Consider the following 26,673-nt stretch of genomic DNA (forward strand, 5'->3'; position numbering starts at 1 on the left):
CGTTTTCAAAATGGGGTTGACTTTTCCTTGTACCTCTTTCGGATGTCTGCAAAGGTTTGTAGATCTGAAATGGAAACCATTTCATCCACACGCTTCAAATACGAGTTTTCAGACAGAACTATGAACATCCCGCTGTAAAGTTCTATTATAATATGCCGGGGTAGACATAATTCCTACTGGAAAGGTGTTCCATTGACTGCTCTGAGCAGCTCACATGACTGAAACACTTATTTTCTTTTGATTTTAGTTTCTCACTGCCATGCGTGCCATAACAGCAGAATCCACCCCAGTGGATGTGTCCATTTTCACTATTCCTGGAGTACACATAGAGCTTCTTATAAAGAAAAATCAGTATTCTTCTCTACTTGCTGTTCTCTCTGCATAGACATGAACAAGCACAATTCTGTGAGGCATTTAGTAGGTGTATCTGGCTATGCCTGATGAAAACTGCACAAGTGCCATTAGACGTGGAAAAAAGGGAAAGCAATTCCACAGGCTCTTTAGAAAAACAACTCTGCGTGGTTTGGATTTGGAGGGGATGTGGTGAAGGTTGGAGTGTTATTGGAAACACTCCTGGCGCAATAATATTTTCTTCCCGCGTTATTTTTTTGCTGTCTAATGATGACATCACACAACAATGTGCTTGGCTTCTCTGAGTCATGTATAATACTGCTCTGCTGGTTTCCTACTAAAGTTAAAACTTCGAGGAGTGTTTTGAGTATACAAAAGAGAATCCATTTGCGTCTTTAACTTGGTATTATTGAAATTTTAATAGAGTGAGACAATGCTTGTGGGCAGGTCAATCTTGTCTCTTTACCTCCCGAAAGACACATGTTTCTGCTTTCCCTGAACTTCAGTTGTAGGTCCCCTTTGGCTTTACAATCATGACATGAAGCATTTCACTGCATATCATATATACTTGTTCTGTATTATACAGCATCAGCAAAGTAGTTGGTTATTCTAAGCCAAGGACATCTGGTGATGCCAAGACTCTTCTTGGGATCTAGCTCCAGCTACCATATTCATAATGATGTTCAGTGAGAGGATTTACTCACCAGTGATGTGCTCCTACCACTCAGTATGCTCAGGCTCTCCTGGGATATGCAGAATTTCTGGGAGCAGACTCCTTTTGAGGCTGCTTTATTTAATAATAGAAAAATATTTCCTGTGGCTGAATACTCTTAGATTTTTTTTGTGTGTGTGTCTTGTGGCCTATGAGTGTGTCTGAAATCCACCTTATTCTGCTTCTCTGTAAGCTATAGCCTAGGAATGAGCCTATAGTGTGCACAAGCATTGAGGATGGTGAGCCCAGACTCATGTTGTGCTGAAAGTGTATGTCAGAAGAGAGAACAATGTTGACACAGACAGTTCAGTTGTGCTCCTTTCTGTGTACCCCCACAAGACCCAGGCTGGATCTCTCTTGTTCTAGGTATAAAAAAAATAAATTAAGAAGAGTGAAACTTTATAAAACTTTCACTGGCTTCATGATTCATACAGACTAAAACAGCTCAGGGAATCTTAGAAATAGCTCTAATGCACTTGTGTAGGTGGTTTTAAATCACAGAAGAGATGAGTTCTAATACACGATGGACTCTCAGTCACAGTGCAATAAATTATTACTGTGATCTTCCATAAATTCCAGAGGAAGGGAGGGAAGGTTGGCAACTATTGATGTATCACTTTTCTAGATAAAACACCTTACTACCAAATTATTTTGCATGTGTTCAAAAAGCAGTAGATGTATTGGTTAAGTTCTGTTATTGACTCTCCCAGTAAGGTGGCAAGCAGCATATGACATACTCAGTTCTTACAGCTGTCCAGATTAACTGAACATAACTGGGGAAGATGTGTTGTGATTTTTTTTTTTCAGAGAGAAAATAAATACTGTTAATACCAATGCTATTAGTGCTACATATCTAGCTGAGATGACCTTTCCTTAATGCAACCTCACAAAAGCACTGGAGTTCCTGTGACCATTATTTCTAAGACATTAAACCAAATCTTGTGGAGATGTATAACGGTTAGAAGTGGACCGATTTTCAAAAATAAACCCTTCACACCAGAATGCCAGATACCCCACCTTAAAGTGGTTTCCTTTGAAAGTGGAGTTTTAAAACAAACGAAACCCCTTGCTCTACTTCCAATTCGATTTATTTAGTGCAATTCAGAAATATGGATTTTGAAACAGTTACGTATTTATAGACAAGCTTTATGTGCCAAACAGATAACACAACGTGATTTATAGGCAATTAGAGCTTGTGCCACAAAAAATGGCTTAAGGCTTTAAGTCCTGCCTAACACTTGCTTTAGTGTTTTATAACTGAAATTATGACCCTCAGCAGGAAATTAAAGCTCTTATTTAGATGGTTCCTTGCTGTGCACAGCAGTTTTGACTAAAAGTTCTCTAGATGACTGAAATTTTTGGTGGGGTTTGCTGAAGAAACCCTCAGCCTTTGCATGTTGAAACACATCTGTACGCACAAGTTAGAATAACCTTCCTGTATCTCACTTGAATAGGCTGATGCAGCAAATTTGCTCAGAACATGACTGGCAGACCTCATTCTTCCTGAGCTGAGCCATCCAGTGCCTGGCAAGGCAAATGCATGAAGACTGCCTTTCACCACCCATTCCTCCCACCTCATTGGGCCTACTCTTTATGCAGGGAGAAGAAAACTCATCAGAGTGTGGGTTTAACTGCTTTGACTTTCTTGCTTTTGCCTGAAAAAAACCCTCAGCTACCACCTGAACCTGTTTAATATGGGAGCTTAGCAGGGCTCTCCTATGTCCTGAGTGAATTTTGGAAGTAAAGTTGCAGTCAAAAAGTTGAGCCTTTACTTTTGTCATTCTTGGAGGAAATGTATTACTCTGTGAAGTTTTAAAAGAAAAACAACCCGCCCTCGCCCACCATATGTTTGATTGGTATAAACAGGTCAAGAGTGTATATCGTTAAAAGGGGAATATGTTCCAGTATAAAAAGAAAAAATCCACTTTTGTGTTTCTCTGTGGCACTTCTGATCATATGTCTAAAGCACCTTTTTATGAATGGTGCCTCTTATAAGTCCCATTGTGAGATGACTAAGTAACACTCTGGCTCTAGTTTGTAAGTCTAGTCTGTAAGCAGAGATAAGGTTTCTCTGCTTTAAAAAAAAAGGCTTGGAAATAGTTTAGGTTAAAAAAAAATTCCTTATTACATTTAATAGTGCTGCAAATTTCTTATTCTCAATCTCCTGAGCATGTCATTGTGAATTCATAGACATGATATTAAAGTGTCTGATGAAATGCTCCTCCAAGAGATCGAAGTGATCCAAGCCCATCATGGTTACAACATGTCAAGATGTTGACGAATAATTTCACTGGGAATCTTTGGAGTGCATTTCACAGTAAAGAACTGAAACAAAAAGATGTCAGAACAATTCCAAAAACAGAGCCATCTGATTATCAAGGTGATTATGAAAGATGAATTGTAAGTACGTGTAACTTTGTACGTGTTACCAGATGTTCTGTCTTCTGAACAATGGCTTGATCTTCCTCATGATAGCCTATAAAAAAGTAAAGATGCCCATTTGATTGAAATGTCATGCCTGTCATGTCTCTAGATATGAGTTAGCAAATGGGAAGTGATGTGATATTATTTGACAAGGATGTTAATTAAAAAAAATCCTTTGGCTTGAAATGATTTTAATATTGATAACTTAATTTTGAATAGCTGTTATTGTTGGGTGGGGAGGGACATGGGGAATGTGGTTTGTCAGTTTTCTGCTCCCCATCAATTGGCATAAAAAACCCTAATGGTTTTGAGAACAAAGGTATCAGAATATTTTGCTAAGCAATTTGAAGAAGAGAGAGGCAGCAGCCTTAGTAGCTGCAATTTTGAAGGCTTAGAAGGAAGTTTAGGCAGTGAAGGCTACAATTCTAAAAGCTGAAGGTTGCAGTTAGGATTGAATTCTTAGTATTATTGCTACAATATGCACCAGGGAAGACACAACCCTTCTGACAGTTTTGTGAAAAAGAGGAAAGGAAAAGTATGGAAAGAGGAGAGAGAATTTTACCTGCTTATAAGTAAATGTACGTTCAACTCTGGTGTGTTCTGTGCCTTTACGTATCAAAGTACAAATTAAATGAGAGGTTTCTTCTGCAAGTTAGGTAGATGAAAGGCAACGTTTGCTGTTGACACTTGATATCATTCAGATGATGCAGATGTGTGAATCTTTTTGAACCAAGATAAAAGTTTGCAGAATGTGTGTATTTTTCTCATTAGTTTCCAGTCTTTAATAATTCTCCTTAGTCTATGAGAAATATTTTTCAGGCACAATTTGGTGTGTTCATGTTTCTGCCAGATGCTTTACTGTTTACACTATTGTAATTCAAATACAGAAAGATAGGAAGAGCATGTTAGTCAGCAAGGGAACAATATCAAACTTCAGGGTAAAATTGCAGGTACATGGGGAATGAAAAAAATTGTGAAAAGTGGACTCTTGAGAGACATTTGACCCTCAGAATGATGGCATCCTCTACGTTCTGTACAGATGCATGATGAAGACACCCCATTCAAAACACTTATGGAGTAGTTTCCACCAAATGGCAGTCTTCCTGTGGGAGACAGATGCAATTCATAATACAAGGAATTACTAAATTTTGCATATATTCTGGGGCTGTGGCAGGATAGGAGATGAAGATTGTGCTACAACTTTTGGTTATAGTATCAAACGTAAATAAAAATGTATTTGCAATAGCAAAGACCAAACAAAGCCATAGGATAGGGTTATTAGACCTAAGGTTTGGATTACCAGGTTTAAAATATTTACCAGTGCATAATACTTTCGGTAGTCCCACCGGACATCAGAATTACTATACACCCATTGTGCACAGTCAGTCTGAAACTTTGGTAATGCCTTAAAATTGCTGAACACATGGATAAAACCGCATGGTCAGTCTGTCATACATTGCTTGAAGAAACGCTGCTAGTTCTTCGTTTAATGACAGGTCTAGTGCTTTCTGAATCCTGGTGTTTGGTTTCGGAAGAGGGATCTTGGTAGGCTGGAGGTGAGGTTTGGAAAATATGATAATCGAATATGCTGGGCTGCTGAAGGACTTGAACCAGAAATATTGGAGGTCGCTGGACAAGGTCCTACATTAGTTGGGTATCTTACAATGTTGATAATTTATGTTGTACTGAGCTATCAATAGTATACAGATAAAAGGTATATGAACAAAAATTAAAAAAATAAATTCCTCAGATCTTGATATGTTTGCCTTCACCTTTGTTTTGTGGGTGTAACTTGTTTTAATGTGAGTTTATTTGCTATGAATTCTCAGCTTTTGTAGTTTATACTGAGATGCACCAGCTGGAATGGGATGACTTTGCAATACTAACTTCTTACTGAAATGTCATTTGTCCTTACAGATTCCTTTGTCAAAACAAGCATTTGTCTGGCTGGCTAAAAAAAGAACATATCCCAAAATAAGACATTCTTGGGTTTTTTATTGATGACTGTACTTAATGTATTGTCCTGCAAAACAAAAAATATTGCAACATGTAATGATAAAGCAGACAAATGCATCTGCTTGTCTGAAAGTAGAGTGAGAGTTAATTAGTGAAATATATAATTTTGAATCTCTATCTCCAAGCTGCGTGTGCTTATGATTACCTGAAAGCAAAGGGAGTGAAACTTTTCAAATATAAGAAGCCATCTTATGCACAAAAGAAGTTGAAAGAAAATTAAGAAAAATAAAGACATTAGAGTTTATTTTAGCAAGTTGATTTTCCTACTGCTGAGTAATTGAATAATTGTTTTTCACTTGTATGATTCTTAAAGAATTAAGATACTTTCTTATTTCTAATAAAGATCAATGGAAAAATTGAACAAAAAATTTGAGTCATTCCTCTGCAATTATTCATTTGTAAATTAATTAGCTTTATCCAGACACATACTCTTATTTGTCCTGTTATAGCAAAAATATGTAATAGGTTAAGTTTTTCTGATTCAGTCTTTTTGGTCAGTGATTTTATTTTCAGAGTACAGTTTCAGTGTTTATGAAAATAGAACATGAAAGTTATAAAGTTAATAACGTGGAATAAATGCAGAGAAGCTAAACCTTGAAATCTTGACTTCACTAGAAAATATACAAATGAGAGAAAAAAATCTATGAAATTATTTGCATAATTTTTGTGATAATTGTTGCTCCTTCCTCTAAGTATTAACAATTTGTCAGGGTGGGTAGTCATCTATCTTTTTATAAAGGTGATTAAATTTCTGAATAGAAAACATCTTGTATAAAAGAAAATGTCTTCTTGGATGAAAGATGTATGGAAAAATACTAATATTTTTCATGAACTGGATTCATTAAGTCTAAAAATAAAATTAAAAGTTAATTGGGTAAATATAGATTGGTCCAAAGACCAATTTTATTGTTAGATACAGAGTTAACAATGTTTTTAAACTAGAAAGAATTTAGTAGGGATTGATTTGATTCAAGATAGTCTGAAATCTGAAAACTGTTTATCTCTGCAATACTTGGTGTTCATTACAGCACTTGTACTTTAAGACTCCATCCTGTTTCTTTGAACATAATTGACTTAATTTCATTGATTCCAATGAGAACAGAAGTGGGCTTCATGTGTTTGTGGGGTCTTTTTTGTTGTTGATTTTTTTAGAGCTGGAAGATAGTGAAGAAAAAATGAAATATTTGAAATATTTGTGATTTTCAGATGTGCTGACCAAGGGTTTGAACTACTTTTCTGAAAAGCATAGTGCTCTTAGATGTGAATCTTACAAAAATTAAATCATCTCACAAGACACCATTGAAAAAGTGTTGAAAATTCTTAGAAGCTAGATAAATGTTCTTACTGTGTTGAGAGAGAGGTCAGAAAATCCAAACCTTCTAACTTCCTATTCCTCGCTTTATTTGAAAAACTAAGCTCATCCTGAAAAATCCCCAGTGTTCACTGATGATTTGACAAAACTTCTCTATAGGAAAATTACTGTTACTGGAAATTGCTCTAGGAAAATGTGACATTTAAAAAAATTTCTTTGGTTCCCATTGTGTCATGTCCCACAGTATTATTTTTTTGTAAACACATGCTTTTTTGTTTTTTAAAAAAATGTGCTAAGCTTTTGTCTCTGTTAGACACTTAGCTCTAGATACCATAAGAGGTTTATCTGAATTTTTAAACCTGGCCTTGTAGCTAGCCAGCTTGACTATCATTATAATCTGTAGTCTCACCCTGAAACTGACTAGCTAGGCAGCTCTTTAAAATCTTGACTTTTTTCTCTTTTTGTGGTATCAGGTGACACGTAGATATCAGACATGAAAAATGGGAGACTTGCAAGGAGTACTCGTGGGACACGAAATCTATAGGAGTTACACATAAGCTGCTTAACTTTGAGCTGCCCTCATAAGGAATTTGGGAGTTCCTAACCTGCATCTGGGTGATGTTATGATGTCACAGGTATGTAATGAATCCAAACAAGTGGTCACTCTGTGTAACTGCTTTTCCTTTCTATGGGCCACCCAGGAGATGTAGTTTCTTCCAGTGTAGGTCAGACTACATCACTTGGGAACCATGGATTTGGAGTCTTCATGCCAGCAGAGAAATCTGCTCACTTGAGACTTTGAGGACCTAGTCTGTCCTCACAGAGAAGCTCCCTCTCTTTGCTAATGGACAGTACTGAGGTAATGCAGGCATCTATGTCTCTGAAGTCTATCATCTTGAGCTTTCATGCTTCAGTCATAGCAGCCTCTAAGCACACCAAATAGAGAATGTATTTTAAGAGAAGTTTTTAAAACCTGGATTGGGAAGGTGAATGCTTTGACAAAGGCAGCACCCGATGTCTTTGTCCTTTCTGGACTGCTATATGAGGTGATAAGCCCCAAGGTAATTTGAGACTATCACTTACAAGAGTGTCTCTACAGCCAAGAATGGGCTTCTAGTGGAGAGCTCAAAAAGCTTTTCTGTCACTACAGCTGCTCATTTCCTCACAATTGAAGTTCATGCTTGGCATACCTCTCTATTCTGGAGGTGGCCCAAGGTCACCAGTGAGTTCATTTCCTGTTACTTCTCATAGGAAAACTTCTGAATATCTTTTTTAAACTGAATGGATTTTTTAAACTCAAGAGGGCTTTAAACTTTCATATTTGGACTTCTTTTAATTTATTCACCTCAAATATATTAACTCAAACACAAGAGTTGTGAGCAAAGCTCTTAAGAGATTATTTGCATTTTGCCTGAAAGAAAATAAATCAACAATTGGCTGCTGCAGACGTTAAAATATACCACTTGAGTTGTGACACTGCTGTGAAATTAAATATAAATGCTTCAGAGATCCAAATAACATTACAGCTTTGAAGGAGGTGGAATTTTAAGTTTTGATTTCTGGCAAGAAAATACATATATAATGAACAATTAGGAAATAATCCAAGTCCTTAGGAAAATTATTTCCTTGTATTAGCTTCTGTCTGTCCAGTGTTTACATTCTGAAAAACACAGTTAAAAGGTTGTGTGAAATCTTTGTTGCTAAATGTGATGTCATAATGTAATAAGAACAAAGTAATACAAGCCTGATAATAAAATTAAGCTGGTTTTAGAAATAGAGTTTAATGGACAATTTGAGTAACTACTCTGACACAAAGTTAAACTCTGTTGCTTTGAGTATTAGCATGAGATTCTATTTGAGTTATACCATTCTTTTGTTTTTTGTATTTTACATTAAAATACAGGAAATAACAGTGACTTATGGCTGTACTATTAAAGGACAATACATTATAGCAATCAAAGTATGAAGGAACTAGAAAATCATCTCTGTCCAAAAGCACTGCTGAGGCAGAGTTCCTGCTCACTGATAATTTGCCCTGCATATAGGGGTGTCTTAAAAAGCAAGCTAATACAGCAACTTCAGTCATGAATGATGTTCCACTGCTTTGCTGTTTCTCTGTCTAGGAAGGGTAAGTTGATTCCTTTTAATATTTCCAAAAAATGAATGCAGTATTTCTTTTTTTCACTCTGCAATTAGAAAATTAGATTTGTGGTCCCAATTCAACTTCTACAGCGGAATTAGAAGACAGTTGACCTAAAAGCCGTCATGGTTTTGGAAATACAGAAGACCCTGAGGACTACTAGAAAGTTCAGACTATCTAAAGGAATTCAAACTTCTTGTTCTACATAACATTTAATAATTAATTTATAAATGTCATTAACTGTAACTTTTATCATCATAATTCAGGATTTAGGTTCTAGAATATCCTCAGCATTTTTTCATAGATGTAACCTCCTGCAGTTATAGCTCTTTATATAAAACTTTTATAGTAGAAGAGGCAGCTGTTTTCTGGTGTATTTCTTGTTAACTTTCTTTTGAAAACTTTTAACTCAGAGATGATTGGGTATTTATATAGCACTATTTCTGTTTCCAATGAAGTAAGCTTCACAATCCCTCTGGTCACTACTGAGGTAAAGTATACTGAAAGAAGTAAAGGCAAATTGAAGTAGATAGAGAGGAAAAACTAAAGAGACATGAAGGTTACTAGCAAATATTCATCAATATCTGTAATGATTTTATATCCATATGGAATATCATTTGAGATATAACAGCACATTTTTATACACAATGAGTTAGGACCTCATAAGTTAAAATGAACAAAACATGCAGTAGATTTCCGTAACAATTTAATGAAAAAATGTAGCAATGATTTTCAAAGTATGTCAAATATGTTGACCACACCACCAAAGATGGAGCTAAATTACTGTGTCAACAATTAGTTTCATATTGAGAAGGACTCACAGGGATGGGTAATAACATGTAAACCACTATAAAAGGAAGCAGTTTTACTGACTCAGGTTATGATTCTGCAATAGCTAAACATTGAATACTGAAGTCATACTCTCTAGCGTGTTGCATACTTTCTCACCTAAGTTCCAAAATTCCCATCTTATGCATTGATAAACTGTCCCCTTTATACCACTTTCTGAGCTAATAACTTAATTAAAAGATGAAACTTTGCTGTTCCTGTTTTCCAGTAATCCAAACCACAAGTTTCTTTGTAGACCTTTAACTGTAAAACAGGTAACAGACATTGATGTATGTCTTCGAGACAATTTTTAAGCTTTCTAAGCATGGGGTGTTCTTGTCCCTATGTATTCATTCTAGGAATTTTGAATCTTTGCCTGTGCAGACACTTTCACACTCCCAAAACAATTTGGAAAACCTTATAATGAAGACAAAAATCTTTTCAGAGCTGAAATGAAAAAGTCTTTTGAAGTATATTAAACTTTAAAGTGTTCTGAACTTCAGCAGAAGAGAAAGTTGAAACTTAATTAACTCAACGATCTGAGGGATGGTTTTTATACACAATGCTTCTGTTTACTGGATGACTTTTATTGGACAGTAGCTGGACTTTTCCTCCTTGCATGATTAGACACTGGTATTCTGGAGACCAAATCTTCTCCTGATGACTTTTTGACTAAGATGGCAAAGCTTTTTGGTGCTGACTTAGGGTATTGCAATAGTGAAGTGATTTTATCTTGTAGACTCTTCCTATGTGATCATTTGACAAAGTGTGCGGGTGGTCTGCCTTGCAGCACTATTCAAAGTAGGTCATCCTTAGCCAGCATAAATTCAGTCTCTTTTTTTCCTCAGTAATCGGGCCTCTACATACAACAGGGAATGAATGGCATGGCTTGCATATCCTGTGCAATGTCAACACTGAAGGTAGGCCTGGGAGTTAGCTCTTTAGCAATGGAAACAGTATATGCAATTTAGTGTGGATTTGCAGAGCTAATTATCTGGGGCAGTGTTGTTTTAGTATTGCTGTCCAGAACTAATGTCTTTAAAAAGTGCTACCCTCTACCACTTGGACACTGGGTAGTTCAAAGGCATGCTAGCCTTGATTTAAATATATCCTCTTGACATGCCCTTGGTGCTCACTCCTTGCAGTTCAAAATTTTGATCACATTTGTAGAAGAAAGTATATTCCTGTTTAGGTGGAGGATCTGCTAGTGATACTATTTTCTGTAAATGTTCAAACTTAGAAAAAGAAATCCTGTTAAAATGACTGAGGAAAACCCCAACAACTCTATGGGACAAAATCAGCCACTCAGACTCCCATATTCTGAGTAACAAAATTTAAAAAAAATTGCTCTCAAAGAAGAGAATTTACAATGATAATGGAACTGCATATAGGTCAAATAGTCTATTTTCTCCAAATTTTCAACTTGATCAAAAAAGTTACTTTTAAGCTTCTTGAGATGAAACTCATTTAAAATAAAATTTTGTATATGGTCAGTGTTGTGCAGCCTATTCTGCTCACAGTTTTGTGCAACAGCTCCCAGCAATGCAATGTGCTATCCACTGTACTGATTTGTTTTATCATTCCCATCCTAGAGTTGAAATATATGTCAGTGTTAAGTTCAGTTCAGTATTCATTTAGGCCATTGTTTTAATGGGGATATATGGTGTAGGTGTTTTTTCTTCCTTCTCTATAATTGCAAAATTTTGTGCAGGTTGAAAGTAGTTTTGAGAAAAACCTAAACTACCCAAAGAAAATGATAGTCCATGTGCCTTCCAAATGATGATGGATACCTCGAAAATAATCACCCTCCCTGAAGTGCTTTGTCCTTATCCTTTTTGCTTTACATCCTTTCTAGAAAGTAGATGAGAAGAAATATGCATATAGTTGCTGCTAATGCCAAATTCCAAACTGTAATATCTACTGAGCTACAGCAAAATTTGTAATTGCAATAGACTTGAACAGCAAAGAGAGCAAGAAAAAAAAAAGGAAAAGAAAAAGTGCTTATTTATGTGAGACACCAAGCAAAGCTATGAAATGCAAAAGGGTAACGGCAGTTTCACTCAGGATAAAATATTCATGTTGCTAACTTACATAAAACAAAAGATGGAGTGTTTTCTGCAGGGAAATTACTTTCTCTGATGAGATCCATTTATGCATGATAGAGTTTTAAATTTTTGAAAACCCCCTTGGTTATTTTTTTCTTTTTTTTTCAATTCTAGCAGTTTTAATTTTAGGCTTATAAACAGATAGATGTAAAATTTCTTGCTGTAAGGGCCTTATTCTGTTTAAAGTCATATTTATTACATTCAGCTAAAGCAGAATTGCTCCTGTCAATGACAATGAATACAAAATCAATATTTAAGACCACAGTCGCATAGACTTCATGTTACAAAGTGGGTACTTCAGTTTTAAACTGCCCTATAATAAAATGTGTCTTCATTTACTTATAGTACATTTTTAACATTCTTCACATTATGAAGTGTACTCTGGATCTTCTAGTTTTGCACCAGGTATATGGAATGCAGACAGCTGCAGATGGAGTTGTCTAACAGTCAAGTTGATCTGTCCTGCAGCAGGAATACATGTGTGGCCTGAGCCTATGGATTTCTGAAAGTTTGACTCTGTAGCCCAGATGGAAGCATTGCACTGGTGGTTTGTAAAGGCTTTCCTCATCTTGGGCTTTTCCAGTCCATACTACTAGAGAAGAGAGGTAAGCAGAATAATAAGTTTGATGAACTAGCACTGTGTTTTGTGGGTTTTGGGTTTTTGTTTGTGTGTTTTGGGTGGTTTTTTGTTGTTTATTTGTAGTTGTTTGGGGTTTTGTGGGGGGAGTGTTATGTTATTTGAGAAGATCAGACTCTCTGCATGTATTTACAAGAAATTCAGCTTTTGGTCAAGATTAAAGTGTATCAGCAGAATTATAAAGTCTGATGCACTTCCCTTCATACTCATGATGGATCAAAATATACACCTTCTTTGTCTCATAAGCAAAGTATCAGTGTAGGGAACTACACGTTGTGCAGGCTTGATAAGAAGCTGGAATGGGACTGAGGAAACCCGGAGATTTGGTGTCAAGCTAGGCCCAGATTCACTGAATCATTCATAAATCTACCTTGTTTCTGTATCATTACAAACAGGTTTTTGAAGGCCAGGTGATTATTTGCCTTATTGGATTTTGGCCAAGATACCAGACTTAAAACCTTCTAAATGGTTGCTTCTACCAAGCTTTACACAGTACAGTGCTTCAGGTAATACTAAATTTCAACAGCTTAGGGTGAGTTGTTGGCTTATGTTCAGTATTCCAGAGAGAAAAAAATAAGAGAATATATTTCTATAAAAGTCTATGAAAAATACTTTCCTGGAAGATGTTGGACAGTGACAGGGCATAATAGAATATATAAACCAACAGTAAATAAAATTTGTGTATTGAAAATGAATACCATGACCTGATTTTATTTTTCTTTTTAGCATAACCAATGCAATGGTTTTAGTATGTTTGTGTATTTAGATACCAAATTACAGCCATCTTTGATTTCTCATAGAACAAAAGTTTTGTAAATGAGCAATGAATATTGTGGTTTCTTTTTGCTTGAAAAGTGATGTTTTACCTACTGAATAGGTAAATAATGAAATAGATTTAGCTGACTACACATAAAAGACAAAGTGTATAGAAGGAATATGCATCCTAAGGAATAAGTAGATATTCAAATATTAAAAAAATCCCACAAACTACCCTGCAATTTACTGTCTCATGTACAAGTGTTTGCTGCATCGTGTCTGCTAACAGCATCTTTGCCCTTGATTTCTTGAAATGACAGATGTTGTCAGTTAGGAAGAGAACTCCACCTTCCCTAAAGGAACCTTTTATTATGAGATCATAATGGTGACAGAAGTATAACTCTTGAGAGATTCAAGAAGATGAGTGAAGAAATGGGACAGGTTTGAGCTGTGTATCAACTAAAAATGAGAAACTGGGTACTTTCACTCTTATGCTTGTCTTTATGAACCAGGAATAAAACATTGTTTTAATATAGATCTTTTCTAATGTGGTTATTACCAGGGAAATAGTAAAGTGCTAGTACCAGTATTTCTGGGAAGTGAACTTGGACTGCCTCTTTATACTGTGGGTGTAGAGAAGCAGAGTCATGTTTGTGCAGGGTGCTGGGAGAGCATTGCGGCTGGCTGAGCTGGTCAGTCAGGACATAAGACACCAGAGCTGTAAGAGTTAATCCTCTTTGAGAGCCTCTTGTAGGCCATGCTGTGTAACACAGGCGACTGTAGTTGAGTGAGCTGAATGAGGTTGTGCGGGGAAGTGGCAGTAGAGTGGTAAGCCTTAATTAGACTCTCAGTTTGTTGGTGAATTACTTTAATCACTGGATCATCTTTCCCTTCACCTGCTCAGGTTTGGGTTATGGTCATGGTATGTGAGGCCATAGCTAAATTCAGTTCTTCTCTGGGTATATGAATGGATTGTTATTTTATTAGCTAAAGTGCCCTTTCTTTTCCCGCAGCCTTTGGAGAAAAGGTCAATAAGGTTGGATAACAATAATAGCTGAAAAGCACAATATTAGAAATATTTGTAACTCTCAAAAGGCATTTGCAAAGCAGATAAGTATAATGAAACATCAGAAATTTCTAAATAAGATGGGGCTGTCTTGGAGAATGCTGATTCAGTAGGATTGACAGGTCTGGCTCCAGCGTTTTTCTAGTGAGTTTTGACAACAGGAGAACACATGTTTATATTCTGTAACTATGCAGCACTAGTTCTATAAATGAGTTATTTTTACAAAGAAATATTTTTCTATTGATTTACATGATGGTTGGGAGAAGACCTTAATGTACTGAGGTTGAGTCTGTGCTGGCAACTGGCCAACAGTCTTTCAAGAATTAGTTTTTAATGCATTTTGTGGAATATTGTGTGTAATCCTTGTATGTAACTGTTAGCCATATCATTTATTCACTGCTCTGCCAAAAACTGCAAACAGGTGTGCTGATTCCTTTGGCTCTGCACTGCAGATTTAAGTCCATTCTATTTAGAACTGTCATGGTTGCCATCAAGTAGCAGTACAGAATGTGGCATTTAGTAGGTGATTCTTTCCCCTCTGAGCAGATAGATTATGTGGTGAATTTATTAGAACTTGTTATAAGAACTCTTATTTTAAAAATGCAGGAATATTGACTTTGATAGGAGTGAGACAGGCTACTTGATTTGATCTCAATGTAGTGATGATAATTACATTTTAGTTTTCTGCTGTCAACTGCAGATGAAAAAACATGTTTTGATGATAAATGAGCATCTGTACGGTCCTAGGGAGGCATCAGTTGCAATGTAACAGCAATCCATGCAAACCTAATCAAGCTTTTCATTAGAAATCTAGAAGAAATATTAACCTCAAAAAATTAATCTAAAGTATGATTCCAAAAATAGGATATGCATAAGGTCAAAGATACCTGAAACAATTCAATGTAACATTTCATTTCTCCAAAGTTGTTTCAACAAAATTGTGAGCCTGCAGCATCTTTAACTTCAGTGTGGGGAAACTGCAAGGCTGTTGTGAGCACAAATTGCAGAGCTTAGATATGAATTCATATCCCACATTTGGCAAAAGGTTGACTATCCTGCTGTGTCTTGGATCTGTTGAAGGTAACAGTGGAGCTAAGAACAGTTGAAAAACTGAAAATCTTTGGCTCCATACTGGCTTCATGTTCCATATTGCTATCATGTAAGACACTTTTTACTTTACATAATGGAATACTCCATCAAATTTCAAGAATTCATTTTGAAATGTTACACACTGGTGTGATTTATAGCATAGTTGATTATCTGCAGGTATTTTCTTCATGAATCAGGTATAATAGTGTAAGAAAAGAGGGGTGGAGGGAAAAAACTTTTCTTCTGAAAAATAGAATAGATCCGGAGAATTTTGTAACCATTAGCATAAAGATGTTGCTTCTTTCCAGAAGGAAAGACTTTTTCTAGGAGATGTTTAGCCTTGGGGCAGTTCATTCTTTACACAGAGGCATAAGAGATACAGCTCCTGGCAGTTTTTATCATTACTAATAAATGAATAAGCATGAGTTCTGAAAAAAACATGTTTTATCTGAAGGACAAAGTTACACTGTTCTTAATTCTAGGGAAGTAAAGTTCAAGCCTGCGGGATTGCATTGTTGCAAGTTTTTTATGCAATTGTTTTTCATAAAAGAAAAATGGATAGAGATGATGATGAATGATAGATGAAAATTTTAGATGTAATTAAAACACCCTCCCCCCTTAAATTCCCAAGTTCCTTTAACAAAGGGAATAAAAAAAATACTGTACAACTATGGTTTGATAGATAATATTTCATTACAGTGAAAGGCATGCAGGAAAATTAGGCAGGTTTATGAGAGACAGATTGACAAGCTTTAAATAGTCATGAGTATGTGAATAGATGACCTATTTTACTTCCCATTTTAATTCTGGAGATGAGCAGATTAAGGATTGTGCTGGAAAATACATCTGGAGCTTTTAAGGGAAGAGAAACTAAGAAATAGCAATCCTATAGGATATATTGAAAAAACTCAATGGGGTTAGATAACTATTAACAGATCAGCTATGGAGAGATTTCATTGCTGCTGTCAAGTATATGAGCATCACCAAACCAAGATTTTTGTCAGACAGCTAAGGAGCAGAGGAAGAAGATTCAGTCACTGGATTTAGTTGAGATTAGCATCAAATCTTTTGAGACCTAGCAAAAAAATAATTCAAAGGCAAGGCCATTCTTTGGACACAGACTATTCATAAGTGATTTTCATACTCTTAGTCATGTTTGGTGAATAGTTTAGGGAAGAATAATTTTGGGTTTCAAAACTTTGTCCTTCAGAAGGAAGACAACAGCTCATTCAAAACTGCTAGAGTGAGTGGCATCTCCTAATTTATTTCATGTTGGTAATACTTTATCTTAACAAAAACATGAGGTGGTTTTTTTTATAGCAAGAGTTTAATGAAATTCTTCTCAACCCACTTTCAGATAGGTGTTAGTGGACACTCAGTATTTAACAGCATATGAGCTTCAATTTCTTTTTAATAATTGGGGAAAATCTAGTTTCCAACTCTGTGCTTCAATTCCATAATAGCAAAACCCCTCAAGCTTGTCCAGCATCTCTAACTTTCCTAGTGTAATATATTTTCCTGTTCATTTTACCTTTTTAAAAACACAAACCAACCTAAACCTAGGTCTTTATTCAAGAATGGGGAATGATATATTTGAGGTCAAAAGGTGGCCTTGAACAATGGATTTTTGTAACTTGTAGATACAAATAGTAGTCCTGAATATTACTATGTTATAAACCCTTTTGGTAATAATTGTCTTGTTTATTCTATGATTTTGTTAATGGCAGTACTTTCCAGTGGGCATCAAAAAGAACAACTTACATGAGGATTGTATCACATCATGCACTTATATTTTCTTCCCTTTATAAGGCTGCTTGCATCCATGCTACTGATGAAAACCCCAACATAATGCTTATGATTTTAAAAATGAATTCTCAGGAAGTTCAGGTAGTATTCACAGATCCTGAAGAAAAAATTATTTGGTTCAAAGGGGTAGTGCCAGGAGATACATCAATCCTAACACGCCATTCTTGCAATTTCAAGGACACAGAGACAAAGAATAAACTGCTAGGCCTGACATGACTTTTGGAAAAAAAGTGTGCAGAACCACAAGAAATGCAGGAGCTACTGTTAATACAACCTACTGCAGCCTGCTGAATGTACTGTGTAGTCTTAGTATGGTTTGTTTTCATTTTGTTGTTCTATACCCCTGAATAATGATTTCTAATGGTATTCTTGGAATGATACTGTCATTCTGGCATGTCAGACATAACCAAATTACTCTTTCTTATGAATAAAAATAATACAGTAGTATCTGGTAGATACTGGCTGTTTAGCAGAATAGTGGTACCTTCAGAGTCAATGTCATCAACATTGATTCAGACTATTTTTAACATAGCATGATGTTTTTAGGCATTTTCCCTAACGCTCCCCGAAAATTCTTTTAGGTTTCTGTAAACCTGAAGAAAATGACTCATTTGAGCAAGGATGAGGGAATGCCATCTGTCTAGGTGGAGTATCCACTTTCTTTGATCTTGATAGTGACATGTCTTAAGGAGGCTTAGTTGTTAGAGTTTTGGAAAAAAGTAGCTAGATATTTGTTCTTCTACCTGAAAGAGAAATGCTGCATAAAAATGACTAAAAATGGTAACTGTTGAATAATATTGAATTTTTCCTTGGCTATCTAATTTTATTTCTATTCTAAGAGCAAAGTGCAATGTTTGAATCTGTTGATTATACATGTTGGGGCTTCACTGTACTAAGAGCCTATTAAGGATATGTAACAGGAGGGGAAAAAAGATTAAGAACAAAATAGCACATGATAAAGCTTTGTAGGAGGAGGATTTTTCTGGAAGGCAGGAGGTGATATGCAAATGCATAGAAACAACATGATGTCATAGAAAGGCATACAGAGATGGGAGACAGAGAAGATTTCAAAGAGTAGATATGGTCATTTGGCAAAATGCTTATCACCTTCTCACGATGGTAATCTTGCAAGAAGTAGCTTTTTGTTATTTTATGTAGGTTTGCTCAATAAGGTTAACAGTAAATTTTAAATAGCCACATTAGTTATCTTTCCAATGCATATGTTAGGGTTCTGCCCACCCATTTATTTTATGTTGCTTCAGACTGCTCAGTAGCATTACATTTCAGTGAGCGTTTTCAGTGAGAATTGCACATAGTGAAAAGTAGCACCTGAATTCAGCTGTCGGTACCTTATGTAGCGCAACTTCCTTGCACCAAAATCAGCATTTCACCAGTGCAGCTGCTCTGCGTTCGTGCTCAAAAGTCTATGGCACAGGTGGAATAGGTGGATTGCAGGATCTGCCAGTTTGCAAGCATCGTGCTTTTCTACTCACATATGCATGCAAAATCTGTCTCTGCCTTTGGGATGCTGCATCCTTCAGTGGCCTAGAAAGGAGGAATTTTCTCTACTCCCTTCTCTCCTCTCTCTCCTCCATAATTAGCCTGGCTGCTTTGCAGCATGTTTTGCTAAAAAGGCCCAAGACCTGTAACCTCTGCTTGAAACTAGTGGGAAATTAGAATTCTCCACATTGTATATTCCTCTACTCCTTAGAGGAAATGTGGCTTACCCAGAGCACCAACCAGAGCGCATAGTTTACAATAAGAAAATGTGCTTTTGGTTGTTTTTTTTAATTTTTTTTTTTTTACTCTGGAAAGACTGTAGCAGAATGTTTCAAAGGTAGGTGGGTAGTCTTTAGTTTATTTATTCATGGAAGTTCTTTGTTTGGTCTGCTTATTATTTACTTGATTTTCATATTCTTGATGTAAAACTTTTTCTCTCAGCCTTATTTCCCCCTCTGACACTCTTGACCCAACATCCTGATCCTATGTTCTTTGAGAAGAACAGGTTCAAAACAAGGAACAAAGTAATTGTTCATACCCTGCAGCAATGAGATTTGAGTTTCATAAATCTGAAGACAAAAAAGTGTGCTGTGTAGTGACTGGGAGAGTAAGTACAGAAGAGAGCACAGAGGACAACACAAGAGATGGTTACACCGCTACAGAGGAAAAACAGCTGTTACCTTTCCACAACCCTGTAGGTCTCCTCTACTCCATTTAGTCTTATATCTGTCATTTCGTTAACTTTATGTCCAGTGAAGACGTGTAAGATGAAGATTATTATCTTGCTTTCTTTGCAACAGGGCTTTGCAGTGAGAATGCAAAAAAAAAAAGATCTAAGAAGCCACAAAAACTGCCAGAGTGGACAAGGTGCTGATTGTGAAAGCATGTAATTTTTGGGGCATAGAGATCTATGTTACGTTATGGCTGAGAATAAGCCATATAGGAAAAGGCTAGCTCTCTATCTAATTTTAGCTGAGTATAGCAAAGTTGCTTGTGTCTTCTATAAATTACACTGTTTCTCTGGTTAATGTACAAACTCATAAAGCTTGCATATTAAGCAATACTTATAAAAAATTCATAAAGAGTCCAAAGCATTCAAAATCCAATACCAGGCAATGTGATGTTAAAGTCTTGCACAAAAATTGTACCCTACTTCCATTCATCCGAGAGCTTGCTGGCACTTAACAAGGCAGTTGTAGAGTTCATGCTTAATAGCCTGCTTCCATGCTCATTGACTGCGATATAGATTATATGAGTTCAATGAACAGTTCTTTATGTGGGTTATCTCACACTCTCTTTTATCTGGATTTATTATGTCTGGCACTGGCGCGCATAAGCCCAAGCTGTAAAGGATGACTGCTGTACTTCTGAGATATATGTTTCTCTTTCCCCATTTCCTGGAAGTTCTCCAGCATGGCTAAAGAGATCAGGACAGGGATGTATTGCTGGATGTGGTCTGAGATATGTAGTTCCTTTTGCATCTTTGAAAGATGGAAAAGAGACACAAACATGTAAAGTTTAGTATAATGTATTCACTTAGTTGATAATAGGCATTGCTTAAAATGGTGCCTGTTTTGTCTTCTACAGTGGTGGGCTTTTCGGTATTTTCACTGTCATCCTTGTTAATGAAGGATTTTCAGTTTTTTCAGTAGAACTGGAAATGAAAACCACAGTGGCCTTCTGGTAGATAAACATGTTTAGTTCTCCATTTTTTGAAGAATGAAAATCACTTTGAGTTCTGTTTTGTGTTGAACTGAAAATCAAAATCATAGGTCATGAGTTTATAAATGTAAGCTTTGCAGTACTATCTCTAGATGCAGCCAATGGGTTGGTGATGTTTGGGGTCCTTAAGAACTATACTGTTTCAATTTCTTGGACTCTTGTGAGAACATTAGCAAATATTAAGTAGTTTACAAAATCCAGGTCAGCAGCAGAGGATATCTAAAACAAACAGGAAGAGTCTGTCTTTGATATTTTCATTTTAGTTGATACCTTTTATGTGTATTCTTGCAGTGATACATACTTAGGTAAAAGCCTTGTTCTGCTAGATGGTATACAAATACACAGTAGACAATAACATCTGATTAGAAGACATTCAATACAGAAAGAGTTAACCCTTACAGGTTCTGAAACAAAATAAAGCTAATTGATTTGACAGGAGTATTTTGCCTGGCAGATGATGATGGTCTTAGGTAATGGAAACAACATTTGAGGCAGTACCACAAGCAATAATTCCCCCTGCCTTAAGAAATAGTTTCCCACAGCTATGAAGTAACTTAATTTGGACAACTCCGATAGATATACAAAGACTGCTGAAAAGAGTGCAGTGTAGACTTCACAACAGTTTCCATTCTTAGCTAATACAGTATTGTTGTTTAGTAAGTACTGTGCTTAGCTGAATAAGGAATGTTCTGCAGTTTTCTAATTTTGCTATACAAGTACAGATTAAATTCTTCCAAAACAAAATATAATGTTTAATACTTACATTTTACAGACAATACACAGGACTAACTGGTAGATGTAAAAAGAAGGATCCAGTATGACCTTCTAAGTTATTTGACTTCCTTGGTAGCCCAATGTCTGCATAATTGCATTTTGTGGCTATTTAAGCAGTTGTTTCTGTAGCCGATTTAAATTCATGATCTGAATTTGCAACACTCCAAGTCAGTTCAGAGTCTATAAAGTGCAAAGTTAGGTCCATTCCTGGAAAAGCTGTTCTAACGTTCCCTTTCACTATTGAAAATGTAACCTCTTTTTCTGGATTTATCTAGCTGTTTCTGTCAGCTCCTAGACATTGGAATTTATTATGACTGTTAGATCACAGTGTTCTCTGATATGAGAAATGTCTGCTTGATAGATACTCATTGATATTTAAGATATAGAATCACGGAATCACAGAACAGTTTGGATTGGAAGGAAAGGTAAAGCTCATCTAGTTCCAATCCCCTGTTGTGGCAGGGACACCTCCACTAGCCCCATCCAACCTGGCCTTGAACACTGCCAGTGAGGGGGCAGTCACAGCTTCTCTGGGCAACCTGTGCTATTGCCTCTCAAACCTAACAGTAAAGAAGTTCTTCCTAAAATCTAATCTAAATCTACCCTCCTTCAGTTTAAAGCCATTACTCCTTGTCTGTTGCTACATGCAACTATAAAACTTCACTGTAAGAAGTGATTACAACGTGAGATAATGAAGTGCCTCCATGAAGGAAGATCTTGAGTCATTCTTCTGGTTTCTTTCTGAATCTTTTTCAAGTTTTCAACATCTTTTCTGAATTGTAGGTATTCAAAACAGGCCCAATGTATGGTATTGTTTAGCTATTACAATATCTTGTCTACCATATTGTTCTGGGAGCTCTTACTATGTGCAGTCTCCCTTATTTCCTTTTCAGAGTAATTGCTTTCTAGGCTCAATACACATAATAAAGATTAATCTTCCCAAGTACTCCAGATTGAAATATATTCTGTATGACACCTAGTTCAAATCTGTTTGTAATGAAGTGATACAGAAGTGTAATTGATATAATTTTTCCTTAATAATTTCTTAGGTCTATGTTTAGAGAATTACTCCTTGGCTACAAGCTGTGTTTTGCTTAAAGAGGAAGAGAAAAAAACCCCTGTTTTTTACATGGTATACTGTGTTTTTCTTGTTACAACTTGTAAAAAAGAAAGCATATACTCAGCGTACAACATACCTGTGAAGTTAAGGTAAAGAAAACAACAGTGCTTCATTTCCTTAAATGAATGTTCCATATGTTGTTATAGCACAGATTCCTGGAAGATCTCGGGAATTTTATTCTCTTCCAGAATGAAATCTGGGATAAGGCTAGAGAGGTTGTTATAAATGTTCATGAATTTCCTTTCCTTGCATGTAAAATCATACAAATAACAGAAAAATATTATTTGCAGGTATTCTTAAGTGGAAGAACAGAAACAGTGAAATGCCATATGGGATGATCATCTTATCAGTGACAACATACTGCTGAACTGTAACGTAGGTACTGATTATGGAACTTCTGCCAATGAAACCAAAAATAATCATCCTAAAATTCATCTTTCTTCCTTTTTTTTTTTTTTTTTTTTGTAAAGTTGAAGAAGAATGGGACAATAGATAACTCTGTCCGAAATGTTGTTGTGCTTATGGTCTGAGACATATACATTTAAAACAATATTATCACAGTGAAAGCATACTTATTTGTAAAGAAAATCTATATCAATTAGCCACTGTACACAAAATTCTAAAAGAAGAGTGCTACAATTATTTTTATCTAAGTGCTCTTTAAAGAACAAATAAAAAGGAAATGAGCATAATTTGCTGCCAGTGAAGATAGAGATTATGGTTGTTAGCATACATTATTAGAGGGTGAGTAAAGCTTGCTGGAAAAATTTCCTCAAATATGGGTGTAGAAAAAGTTTCACAACTTTTTAAAATCCACTTACAATTCTTTAGAACTATCTTTTCCCTTGTTTTCCTTTTTAAAGTTTTTAGTATCTAATTTTAAATTCACTTACTGCTGTTGCCACTGCAGCTTGTAGCTTACTGGCCTCCAACTGTGCTGAATCTGCACCAGCTTCTTGTTAATCACTGACATGAGTTGCTACTTCTGGAAGGAACAGCTTAACAGACTGTAGAAAGTGCTCTGTTACTGCTGCCCAGGGTGTGCTCTGTGGACAGACTGTCACTGTATTCAATATCTCTCTATACAAGATCACCAAAATCCTATGATGAAACAGTGTCTTTTATTGGTTTCACGTTAGAAGATCCATACTGATTGTAATGGGGAGAAAATTACATCTCCCGCAGATGGGGTGTCCCTTCTAGACTGGCAAATGTTTTCTGTCTTGTCCTCCATTGGATGAGATATTATATTTATTGGAATGGAGAAAAATTAGAGACAGCCCTGAGAAGCTGCTGACATCCTGCAAATGAATTTAAATGAGTTGCATTAGTAAGAAAAAAGATGAGAGGAGTCTAAGGAAAAGTCAGAGAGGAAAGCTGTGGGTGATACAGAGTTCACAACAGTTGCTAAGCAGAAGATGTAGGAAGAAGAGACAATATAAAATGGGTTTAATAAATGAGAAATGGAGATAAGCTGTGGAAGACAAGAAATGAAAACTAAGTACAGGCAAGAGAAAACAATGTACGATTTGAAAAAGGGTCAGAGAAATCTGCTCACGAGCATCACATTGAAAATATGCATAGTTAACAATCCATAGGCTGTATGAACTTCTATTCTTCATGTTTGGTTTAATTACACCCACTTTCTGATCCTCTTTTCAGTATTTTTTCTCACCCTTCTGTCATGGCAGTAGTACTCGGTGCACCTACGGATCTTTTGCATCAGAAGGCCACTTGAAATACATGGGGTCTGTATGTTCACTGCTTTAAAATTAATTGGGACCAAGGTTGTCTAAAAATACCTTCAGTACAAAAGCAGAACTCAGTTGGCTTATTTTATGGACCAAAATGTAATAAAAAGTAAAAAACTTATGCAAGTACCTCTTGATAGATGCTTATATCATCCCATAGCTTATTTGTGGGAAGGACATGCTATCATCCTTCTTTATAACTGGCAACACCAAAGCAAAAGGATTTCAGGCTCAACTTTCAAAACCAAGCCTTTGATCTTTGTCACAAGACATCCTGTTTCTAATACTCCACAGCAAGTGTTCAGAGACTGAATTAAACTGGAGTTGTTTGCACTAGGATTGGGACTTAATGTGGGTATAGAGTTCCTTCATTTATTTTTTTTTTTTCATCCAGCTTTCTAGTTTAGACTCTATGTTTGCATGGAACTGAAAATACTTATTGAAAGGAGACCTCCTATAAATTGTGAACTTACTGAAAATTCAAGAGCATTGACATTATCTTATTAGATCAGATATTAAGCATTTTTTTATCCCAGAATTACTCTGTTTAGTCTCCAGTCATACATTTTGTTGGTCAGTATGATGTGTTTGTATATTGTTTTCTCTGTAAATGTCAGTTTACTTGCAGTTATCACCAGGTTTTTTGAATAAACTAGAATGTCACCTATTCAGTATAGCTTCCTGTTTTTCCATAGTCCATTTTGGTTTTTGATCTTTCAAAAAAATTACATTGCTCCTTCCTTTACTCATGCTCTCTGTCTCTTGCGGGAAGAGAATTGGACAGGTATTTCTCTTCTAGAAATACAACTCTATCTCACCAGAACTCCTAAGACAGAGGTGTTGTCTTTCTCAGCTATAGAAACATAATATTACAAGCTATCAAATAGAAACGCTTCTTAGGACAAGTGGTTTTGGATATTTTTCTAGTAGAGAAATAGATGGTAGTGTTTGTCTTCACATGTGAAATCATTTAGAACTTACCCCCCACCCCCCAAAAAAAATAATTCCTAGAACCACCCGCCCCAAACAAACAAAAAACCCCAACAGAGATCTTGAAGCCAATATATGAGTTCTCAAAATATATCAACTTCCCTATGCAAAGATTAAAACCCACTAACTAGCAATCCATTTTTCCACAGAGTATATAAATAGTGTCTGTGTGGATAGGAAGTCATCTTCTATTAGGTGGTGTCTCAGAGTTTCAGAAGGTTTCATACATTCTTTAACTTCCAGAGTATCACCAAAATCATTACCAAGGCCCCCGAATAATACTTAGTAGTCACCTTATATGATGGTGTGCAATCCAAACTAATTTGTTGGAAATATAAAGAAATATTTTTGTACTGTGATTATATGAATTTAATCTTTGTTTGTAGCTTGGCTTTTACTATTTCCCTTTCAAAATAACAAATTAATTATGGTCGATGAATTTTATGCAATTTAACTTCCTGCTTTTGATAGTGTAACCTGAGTTAACTGCTCAGCAAATAAATCTTGCACAGTACTCTGTTGCAGTTTAATGAAATTTATGCTACCGGTTGAGGGAACTGCTGGAAATGCTGTACTCAAGGCTCTCCAAAATGTAATTGAGAATGTCAGGAGAAATCATTACAAAATACATGATTGCCCAGATTTATCTGTTGCACTAGACAGCTTTTAAGCATGCAGTATGTACAAAAGGTGGAGTGCTACCGAGGTATTCAGGTACAGTAGCACAGCTCTGGAACATGGCCAAGTGAGTCATACATTTGTTCTAGCTACACATATTTTAAATATAAAGGAATGATTATCAGTGTCAGGTGCTTTATATGACTCACATTAATTTTGAGAAGAGGAGAAGTTAAAACCCAAGAACTCCTCCATGCATTGGATAAAAGACAAGGTGCAGAGGACTCAATGAAATGGGCAGGCAAGACTCACAGTTCTCTGCACTGAAATTTAAAAGCAGCTGTTTTGAATGTAAAGCGTGAATTCTCATGACAGATCTTAAGGCAATGTATTTCCAATACTCTGATCAATGGCTTTTAAAAAAACATTGTTGAAACCTGTGTTTATTCTGCCACTGTTCTATGCTCTTGCTGTCAAGCTTTATGGAATAATAGTGGGATCTGAGTGATGATTAGAATTGCTCTCTGCAGTTTACCTATTAAGCAGAAAAACATGTACATCTTATACTTTTCAGAAATAAATCTGCCACTTTGGAAGTATAGTAAGGGAAAACAACAGAATAGCACAGAACAACTACACAGAACTAAAATAAGTGTTACACAGTGGAGAAGTTACTAATGGTATGCAGAAACTCCTGGACTTTGAAATTGTGAAATATGCATGTAAGTTTGATCATTTACATGTGAAAAAAATATAAAGAACTTGGTATTCATGTGTCCATACTTGATAGCATTTAGTTTTGATATAATATTACTCCCATGATATTAAATGAAAGGCCTTACATTCCTCACTGCATTATTTATACAAAAGTTGTCAATTTACTTTTAGACTTTTGGCCAATTTCTGTTTGAAACCAAATATTCCTTTGATGGGAAATTTGGAAAAAGATAAAGGAA

Source organism: Gallinula chloropus (assembly GCF_964237585.1).
Source record: "Gallinula chloropus genome assembly, chromosome: 4".
Classification (NCBI taxonomy): Eukaryota; Metazoa; Chordata; class Aves; order Gruiformes; family Rallidae; genus Gallinula; species Gallinula chloropus.